The following is a 10,379-nucleotide window of genomic DNA, read 5'->3' as shown; positions in this document are numbered from 1 at the left end:
GCTGGGGAGCACCTGGATGAGGAGCAGCACTTGTGGGGCACAGGGGGGATGTGCAGGCAGTGAGGGATGGAGGGCAGGGCTGGGGCCAGCCCCAGCTCAGGGGAGCAGCCCAGGAGGCTGAGTGGCACATCCTGCAGTGCCAGCCCAGGAGGCTGAGTGGCACATCCTGCAGTGCCAGCCCAGGAGGCTGAGTGGCACATCCTGCAGTGCCAGCTGCTGGCACCCAGCCCTGCCAGGAGCCCCCAACACCCAGAGCAGGATCCCTCTGCAGGCACCCAGGGAGCCCCACACCCCAAATCCCACTGCTGAACGACCCTCCCTCCTTTGCCAAATGTGCTCCCACAGCTCCACCTGGATTCTCTCTCCATGAAAAGAGCTGTTGGATCAGATCAGGATCCCTTCAGGATTCCTTCCTGGAGGGAGGTTGTGCACAGGTGGGGTTGGTCTCTTCCACCAGGCAGCACTGGCAGAAGCAGAGAACACAGCCTCATCAGGGAAGGGATAGGTTGGATATTAGGAAGAAAACTTTCACCGAAAGAATAATAAAGTACTGGAATGCTCTTCCAGGGAGGTGGTGGAATCACCATCTCTGGATGTGTTTAAAAAAAGACTGGACATGGCACTGGGTGCTAGTCTAGGGCAGGTGTTAGGGCATAGGTTGGACTCGATGATCTTAGAGGTGTCTTCCAACCTCATCACTCTGTGATTCTCTGATCAAGGCCCCAGCTCTCACCCAGCCTCTGGCTGAGCATCCTGTGGGAGCACTCCCCAAACTGGGACAGGGGCTGCCCAGACCAGCACCAGGTAATTCTGGAACATTCCACCCCAAGTCCCAGTGCTCTGGGGGGTGATGCTGAAACAAGAGGAGAAATAACTCTGGCAGCTGGCCTTCACATTGCTGGGGCCAAAACAAGGGGAGGCAGAGGAGTGGAAACATCTGACCTTAAATCTCAGCACCAGGCAAAGCCCATAGAGCATCCCAAACTTCACTCTTTAAAAAACCAAAAGGAAATCTATTATTGATTTTACCAGAGAACACAGGGATTTTGCAGAGTGTTCGAGTGCTGGCAGGACCCATCCATGGATCTGCAAAACCCTCAAGCCCCCCACGAGGGCCTGCCTGGCAAAGGCATGGAAAGGAAATGAGTGGGATGGAGCTGGCCATGCTGGCACATGTGCCTTTGTTTCACATCAGAGGAGGAGATAATAACCACCTGTGATCCTGTAAATTTTGATTTACACTCCAGCATCCCAAGCAATGCTCTGTTCATGGCTCAGGTGTTAATTGGGAGATTCCTCCTCATTTGTGAATATAGCAGCTCCCCAGCTTCTTGGCTGGGTGATGGTTTCATTATCATTTCCTATATGTTAGCTTTAAATCCCCAATAATCCCACACGACTGGAGCCCATTCCAAGTGAGCAGTGAAATCCAATTTAGGATCCTATTCTCTCAGACTGTGTAACCAGAGCCTGCTTCGTGCGGGCACAAAAATCCAATTCAGCTTCTTTGCCTCTCAACAGCTGCCCCCATGAGACTTCTCCAGATGAAAAAAGCATAGACACAAAACCCCACAAGCCAGACTTGGAGGTCTGAGCCCCTCTGGGAAGGCAGGCACTGGGGGAAGGGGGTGTGGGGCTGCTCCTGCATCCCTGCCCTGCCCCCAGAGCATCCTGCAGGATGTTCTCTCAAATCATCCCCAGCTCCATCCCCAGGCACTTTCCAGGTCACACTTCCCTCTTACAGCCTATTCCCTATGCAGTTTAGTCCTCTCAGGCTTCTCAACCATTCTCATTTAATTTCCATTAATCCCCATTAACCACACAACACTCGCAAGTCACTCCAGTGCAGGATATTTAAAGATTGCCCAAATTCAGTGACTTACCTTCTGTCAGTGCCAGGCTGAGGATGTTCCCTACATCCCAGGGCTGGAGCCATGCTGGAAAATCAGGGCTGGGAGTCAGTGACAGCACTCCGAAAAACAGAATTTGGGCAAGACTGAGTTTTCAATAGGACTGAATTTCCAGTTTCCTGAATTGTCTTTTCAAGGTCCTGGATTTCAGTCACTTTCTTCTAGAAATGATAGGAAAGGGTTTTGTCACCCAAAAGGGCTGCTGTCCTCACTGCAGAGACAGAGGTGGCCAGGAAGGGCTGCAAGGAAAGAATGGGACCCAAACCCACCTCAGCAGAAATCCTGACTGGATTCAGTCATCAGGCTTTGCTTCACTTTTTTGTCTTTAGATGTGGCACAGCAAACTCACATTTCCTAAGCAAAAAGTCTTTTGAACCAACTCTTCAGTGTTTTGGATGCTTACAAATCACAGGAATGGACATTTTGGAGCATTTCTGGATGCCTGCTTTCAAACTGGTGAGATTTATAGAGCCTGACCTTCCCCACACACTCTGTCTGACAAAGGAGCAGTTCCAACAAGCACATCCCAAAGCTACTCCAAAAATCCATCCTCACAGCCTCCCTGCTCTCTCCTCCTTTCTTTACAGCTGCCCTCAGCCTTTCTTCCTCCTCCAACTTGGGTTCTTCCTGTTGTGGTTATTTCCCCCAGGGTCTGGGTTCTCTGGGGATCATCTGCATCCACATGGAGATTTCTTGATCCTTTCTCCACACCCATCCTGGCAGCCTTGGCTTTCACAAGAAAGTCTTCTGGTATGGCCCTGGGCCTTCTAACAAGCTAGAAAATAAAAATAACGGTTACCTGCACATGAATTAAATTTGATGTGCCTCCCTGAGACTCTGTGGCATGAGCAAAGTCTGCAACAAGGGGGAATTTTCATCCATTTAAGGAGATGGGGTGAGGAGAGGAATGAATGATTTTGTGGAAGCAGGTACAGCTCCTTAACTGGGGTTCTGATGGGGGTAAGAGAGGCTGGGAACGTGCATGGGGTCAGCTGGAAAGGTTCCAGGGATGTAGGAGTAGGGACATAGAGTGGAGAAGGCTGAGGAGATGATGGAATGGCTGAAGCAAACCTGTGCCTCAGGGATGGAGCTCCTATCTCACCTTAAGCATTTTTACCCCATTTCCTTCTCCAACTAGTCACTCTTTGGTGGCTCTTGTCCCATTTCTATCATTTTTACTTCCCTATCTCCATCTGCAGTGTGACCTGGGCGCACTCCAGTGCACACAGCCGGGGGTTCACAAAGAGCACATCAAGGGGAAACACAACAGAGGATGCTTTGTCTGGTTTTTTTCCAGTGAAACAGCTCTGTTTGTGCCATGTCAGTGGATGACAGCTTTCCAGGGCCTCAGTGAAGCTGTGGTGGGCTGCAGGAGCTGTGCTGCCAGTCTCCCTGCTTGGAGAGCAGCTCTCCCACATCCCATGGGCACCACCTGAGGTCTCAGCAAGGCTCCATGCACCTTACTGGGTGCTCCAGTCCCACCAGCTCCTCCCCACACACAGCACATCCATGGTCCCACCACTGTTAGGATCTCAAAGAGGCTCCAGACACCTCAGGATATTTTTCATGGGTAAATAACCTTTTTCCTCCATGTCACTGGCTCAGCTCCAGCCCAGGGTCAATGAAGACAGAAAGTCATTGCCAACTGATGAATTCATGCAAGGGAACAAGGCATTGGTCTCACTCTAGTTATGGGGAGACGGATGTCCACGTTGCAGCTGCTCCTGTCACACCACTGCTAACCAGCACCTTCTACCCAGGCCAGGAAATTCCCTTCCCATCAAGACAAGTCTAAGTACCCACAAGGGGATTATTTCTGGAGGAATCTTCTCCACTGCCTGGTGCTTTCACAGCAAAAAGCCAGTGGCTGGCTCCTTCCCACTAGCACATGGCCTGGATCCTCCACATTACCAGTTTTTATTGGGAATCAGCTGTGCCTGGTCGGGCAGGGAATGTTCACAGAAACCCTGCGTGGTTAGGGGAGAAACTTATCCCCAGGACCTTCTCTCTGACTCTTTCAACAGGTACTGTATTCACAGGAAAATGTCTCAATCTGGGATTCACAGCTGGCCCTCATCCTCCTTCCTGCCATCTACAAACTGCTGCTCACCTTTGTGGACTGAAACAGCTCATGGGAACTCCAACATTTCACCCTCCAGAAGGAAAAGGCAATGACCCAAGCAGAAACCTGCCTGTAAGCACATCCCTCTTGTGTTAGTGAGTGTGGACAGCAGAGAGTGCCCACATGCAGCTGAAGAGGCAGTTTCTGCCCCAAAAGCCCCAGCTTTGACCCCTGGATTTCTGGGGCCTCCTCAGTGGATTTACTGGGTCCTTGGAGCAGCAGCCCAGGTGCTCTGGGGGAGAGAAGGGAAGGGCACAGAGAGGAGCCAGGCAAGAAGGCAGCGGGAGACGGGCAAGGGGAGGCTGCTGTCACACAGAGCAAGAGGGCAGAACACAGGGGTGTCCTTGAGGACACTGCTTGCTCCCTGGAGGACACAGCCCCACTCTGCCACGCAGCCAGGGGGACAAATCCTGGCAGCAACCAGCCCTTGTTACTATGGTGATTGGTGCTGCCTTGCAAACACAGCCCTGTGCCACCAGCTGGTTGTGGTAGGCGAGCAGACAGGCGAGGGATGGTCCAGGCACCCCAGCCCTCCCTGCTGGGCACAGCAAGAGCAGAACCCTGGCAGAGCCCCCAGGGACACAGCCTGGGGGTTCCAGCTGACAAGCAGGTTTAATTGAATGTTTCTCTCTTTATGTTTCTCTTTCCAGCAAATAAAACCAGGGCAGGATAAAAATATATGACGCTGAAAGGGGACACTGCCAAGGAATTTTTATCTGTTTTAATTTGCATTTTACTCATCGTTTGTTTGCAGCACTGTGGCTGCAAAATCGCATTTTTTTAAAAAATGGTATTGCCTTTCCTGAGTTTTGTCATGTTTCCAGCTGACAAATAGTGACTGTGGCCCCTTGTCCCACTGCTGTCCCCCAGGCTGCTCCCACCCAGAGAGAGGTGCAGGTAACCCTGCAAACCACAGCAGGGTGATGCTGTTTGTCCCAGCCTTGTTGTTATTATAGCTTCATTTATACCCTGGCTCCTGGAATTAACAACTGGAAGGAGGATATTAGCCTTTGGATAAAACCCCAACGCTTGAGAGATCCCAGCTATTCTGCCCTGTAAATTTTGATAGAATTTATTGCTCTCTGCCGCATCAGGACCTGAAGGTGGAAATCCAAGGCTCTGCTTTTCTTCTCAGGACAAACTAATGCCAGGCTAGAAATAGTCCAGCAAGAATTCCCCACAACCTTTACTTAGAGCTCCAGGACAAGCCCAATTTCCCTCCTCCCTGCCCAGGCCCTGCTAATTTCCCCAGCCGCCGTGATAAATGGCTGTGCCTGCACAGTGACATCTTTCTAATCTGCTCCAAGACAGATGGGCTCCTCTGCTGGGAGAGAAATCCCACGGCTAAACCTGGCTGGGAGGGAAACCACAGCACTGGAAGCTGGAGCAGTGTGCAAGGGGGGAGTGCTGGGGTGGTGCCATGGCAGCTTTCTCTGCTAATTTCTCTACACATTAGATGGGGAGGAATAAGAGCTTTGGGGGCTTCAGGCACCACAAGGTTTGCTGGGAATGGAGAGAGGGAGTATGAGCATCTTCCCTGGCCAGGTCAGTGCACCTGGAGCAACCAGCACCATCTCAGGTGAAGAAACACCTTCATCTTCCTCTGAGAAGCAGGTGAAGCAGCAGCCAGGGCTTTCCAGGGTCAGAGCTTCGAGCTGCTGCTGTTTTGGTGCTTTTGGTGTGCTTGCAAATATGTGTTTGGGAAGGCAGCACCTGCACACCTTCCCAGGCTGGTTTAGTGACAGTAGAGATGGACAACAAGAGGCCAAATAGCAGCAAGGTAAAACCCTCCCAAATTAGCACAAGTGCCAGAGCAGGAGCAGGGGGATCAGTCCCCAGCGTGTCCCCACCTGCTTAGACCTGGGTGAGAACACAGCCCGATCTGGCAGTGGGGTCTGCACAGCCCCTGGGGTCCCCAACCCCCGAGCATCCTACCCTGCACTCCGGGAGCATCCCTCTATCCATCCCTCCATCCCCCCATCCATCCCTCTATCCCTCCATCCATCCCCCCACCCATCCCTCTATCCCTCCATCCATCCCCCCACCCATCCCTCCCGCCGCCAGCCGGGCCAGCGCGGAGCGCTGGTGCCATCTCCTGGGCTGCCCTGCCCGCTGCGGGAGGGTCCCGCATCCACCACATCCACGTTCCCTGGGACACCGAGGAACCCTGCACACACGCTCGATGTCACACCCCGCCGAGCAGGGCCGCCCCAGCGCCCTCCTGCAGGCAGCACCCGCATCTTCCTCAGCTCCCAGGGCTCTGCCAACCCAGCTGCCAGAGCCTGCCCTGGGTTTTGTGAGCTTTAGCTCTGGCTTGGTGAGGAAGAGCATTTCTTCAGACACTGTTCTTGTCACATGGAGTGATGGGACCAGGGGCAGGGTTAGATTGGACATTAGGGAGAAATTCCTCCCTGTAAGGGTGGCCAGACCCTGGCACAGGTTGTCCAGAGAAGTTGTGGCTGCCTCACAAAAAAGTTCAAAATTGGGTTGGACAGGGCTTGGAGCAACCTGGGATAGTGGAGGTGTCCCTGCCCATGGCAGGAGCTAGTTGACCTTTAAATTTGCTAGATTGCCTTTTTTAAGTCCCCTTAAAAATAAAGACCCCCATTGCTAGATAACCTTTTTAAAGTCCCTTCCAACCCAAACCCCTCTACAATTCTATTATCTCAAGGTCCCCAAGACCAAGCCCAGCCCTGCCACAGCCCAAGATCCCAAGAGCTCACTGGATACACAAAATCAGCCCGAGCAGCCAGCACAGCCCACCACTGCTCCCTCCAACCCCTTCTCAAGCCCTTACAGAATTCCTCACTCACACAGTGGGGCATCAGCTCCTTGAGAACACATCAGTCAATATCTACCTAGTGTTAAAAGCTGGTTCCTCTGTCTGACAAGCCCTGGAGAAGATGGTGAGCCTGCTCCCTCCAAAACACAGCTCAGTTCCTCTTCCAAGGCATCCTAAATCCCAGCTAAAAATAAATGGGCTGTATTGATTTCCTTTTTAAAACTAATGCTGGGGAGTGATGTGTTCTGTGCTCAAGGAAGAGCAAAAGGCATTAGTCACACAGTCACAGCCCTCCAAACCCCCCCACAGATGTAAATAAAACTCACCTCACACCAAACCCCTTCACAGGGTGTGGGGGAGCAGCAGCAGAGCTGTGGGGTTGGTGCAGAAGGCTTGTCCCATGGTCCAGCACAGCTCCAAAGCCCCAGCAGGTGACTTTTCAGGGACTTAGAGCCCCATTCCTGGTCAGAGACTGTGCGTGAGCTACCCAGGTGGCAACACTGCAAAGTAGCACCAAGTGAAGGGACAGGAGAGGTTTACTCACCCTGCTGGGGACACAACCTCATCCTCATCCCAGTCCTCTGAGGGCAAGGGACTCCCCCAAACTGGGGAAGGGGTGCAGACCCTCTGCCCAGGCCTAGCATCTACCCAGTGCCACAGAACAGCTGTGGGGAGAAGGAGCAAATGCTGAAGGCACCTGAATTTAAGGGCAGCCGGGGTGGAGGGTGTGGTGAGAGCCCAGGTGCAGCTTGTCAGGACAATTAGCACCCCCTGCCCAGCTGTTTGTCTCCTCAAATTAACAGCACCACAAGTACAAAGTTGGGGTTGTGGGTGGTTACAGACATGAAACAGACTCTGGACTGTGCTTCTTCCATCTAATGCAGAGGCAGACAGCATTCCCAACTTCCCTGCAGCATCCCCAGCTCCCTGCAGCATCCTTTTCCTCCTTGACTCCATCCCGAGGCAGGGCAGGCATGTCAGAAACACCAAACAACCCCTGTGATATCCTGTTCTACTCCCCTGGGTGAGCCCAGCACATCTGCCCAGCTGTTTCCAACCACAGACACCAGGTTCACGTCGCTTTTGCCCCAAGCCCCCTGCTCCTGGGGGAAGGGGTGCCTGGCCAAGGCTGCAGTCCTGCCACCTCAGGCCAGCCCCACTCTCCACCTCTGGCCAGGGCATTGCTCCAGCCAGGTCAGATCCCAGGGCTTTGTTTCCTTTCCTTTTCTAATCCCTGCAGCACATGGGAAGGCAGATGCTGAGAAGCTAAATCCCAGCAGCATTCATGAATGTGCTCTCTGCTGCCAGCGCCGGATGGGCTATTCCTTCCAGGAGAGGAATGGGCTATTCCTTCCAGGAGAGGAATGGGCTATTCCTTCCAGGAGAGGAATGGGCTATTCCTTCCAGGAGAGGAATGGGATATTCCTTCCAGGAGCTCTCTCCAATCACGCTCGCTGCTCCCCTCACAGCATCAGGAACCCCCCAGAGCTCCTCCTGTGCTGCTGGGGGGTGGCACAGGGGAGCCTGGCCCTGGCACAAGGCCCAGCCAGGGTGCAGGGTGCAGTTTTTGGGGGAAAAGGCAAGTAGGGGAGCTGAGCTCTGCTGTATTGAAGGGTGCACAGGGAGCCTCTGCCCTGCAGGTGAATGTTGGCATTCCAGGGAAATAGTTGCCAAGGATGGCTTTGCCCATACCAAGCAAACACAGCTGTCCAGGGGAAGGGCTCTCCCATGGAAAGGGCTATCCCATGGAAGGGGCTCCCAGCTCACCAGCCCATACAGGGCTTAGATGCAGTGGGTGAGGTGGGGTTCCCGTGAGAGATGGGGTGCCCGAGAGGTGCCCATGTGAGCAGGGTGCCCGCAGGCATGGCAGGGCTCTGGGTGGAGGGCTGCAGCTGTGGACCCCCTGGGCAGCCCTCCACACCTCCCTCTGTACCGGCTGCCCTGGAAACACATCCCAAATAAAAGCTGGGCTGGGATAAATAACTGTGTCCGGAGGCCGGCGGGTCAGCCAGCACCGGGAGGAGGAGGAGGAGGAGGAGGAGGAGGAGGAGGGGAGCAGCCAGACGGGATGGGAGCAGTGGCTGCCTCAAGCACCGGCCCCAGGACTGCAGGAGAAGGAAAGAATTTAATTCTTCTTTTTTTTTTCCCTCCTCAAAGTCCCCCCAAGCCTCCAGCCCCCCACGGTGGGCACTCACCAAAGAGCAGGGGCAGCCCCCACTGCCTGCAAATGGAGCTGGCACTGGACTGGCACTGGCATTGGGGTTGGAGCTGCCTTGGGGGGAAGGACGAGGGTCCCCGAGCAGAACCAGGCTGCCAGCCCTGTCTGGAGGGCAAAGACACCGCTCCACGCTGGCCCTGCCCCTCTGCTCTCAGCCAGATGTTGGCTGGGAAAGGGAAAAACAAATCCCCCGCTGCCGGCGGGCCTGGCTGAGGGATGGAAATGTGCTGGCCAGATGTGGGGCACGAGGCTGGGCTCGGGGCTCGCCGAGGGGGTGGCAGGAGCTGCCTGAGGCAGGACTCGCTGGGGATGCTCCTCTGGACAACGCAGGAAGTTTCAAGTAGAAGTTGTGATTTCCTTTTTGGAGGGGGGGAATATAAAAATTTAAATATTTTAAAATTTAAATATTTTGAATATTAAAAATTGAAAAAGCAGTGGAAGTTTTCCTCAGTGCTTGCTGTGGACAGGTTTGTCTTGGATATTTTCCCACCAGCCTCATGCCTGTGGAGTGGCCCCTGAGCATTCTTGAGGGTGAGGATACTCAGGTTGCTTGGAACCATTTCCCTGCTCAAGCTGTACTTGCTGCCCTCATCCAAGTCTGATGCTCCCCTGGCAAAGGGTGATTCATTTCCAGTGGCCCAGTGAGCAAAGCAAACCTGAGGACAGAGAGCCTGAAGTAGAGCCAGGGATGCCCGTTGGTGGGCTGGAGGTAGTCCTGGTGGTTTGGGGATTGTCCTGGTGAGTTGGAGGTGGTTCTGGTGGGTTGGAGATGGTCCTGGTAGGTGGGAGAGGGTTGGATGTGCTCAGCCCACCTGTTGCCCATGGCATGACGGGGACAGTGGAGATCGAACTCCACCCTGAAGGCTAAAGCCCTGTACCCTCCTCTTCCTTCATCAGCCCCTAAGAGGGGCAAGGAGAGGGGACTGCTGAGCACAGACAGAGAGATAAGCCTCCCAGAGTCCTCAGCAGACCCTAAGATAAAGAGCAGGAAAGGGAATACTTTGCAAAATTGAATCTGTACAAATCAGGCAGCCTGGCTAATATGAAACCCCCAGACTAAACAGAATTAGCTAATGAACTTACCGAGCCCCTGGCAATTACTCAGAAAAAGTTACTGACAAAACAGCGCATCCCAGGTTTATTTAATGTCTTTATTAATGATCTGAAAGCAAAAGTAAACAACAAATTAATTATGTTTGCAGATGACTGTACGCTGGAAGGTGTTGCAAATGCTGCCAAAGACGGCAAAGTCAAGCCGAGGGCCCTGGAGGGGTTAGAATTAACCCAGCAGGAAACAAGCCACATGTAATCCATCAGCCAAGCATGGCACGCAGGGGAAAGGGCCTG

Source organism: Molothrus aeneus, chromosome 13 (assembly GCF_037042795.1).
Source record: "Molothrus aeneus isolate 106 chromosome 13, BPBGC_Maene_1.0, whole genome shotgun sequence".
NCBI lineage: Eukaryota > Metazoa > Chordata > Aves > Passeriformes > Icteridae > Molothrus > Molothrus aeneus.
Note: the sequence above shows the minus strand (reverse complement) of the source record.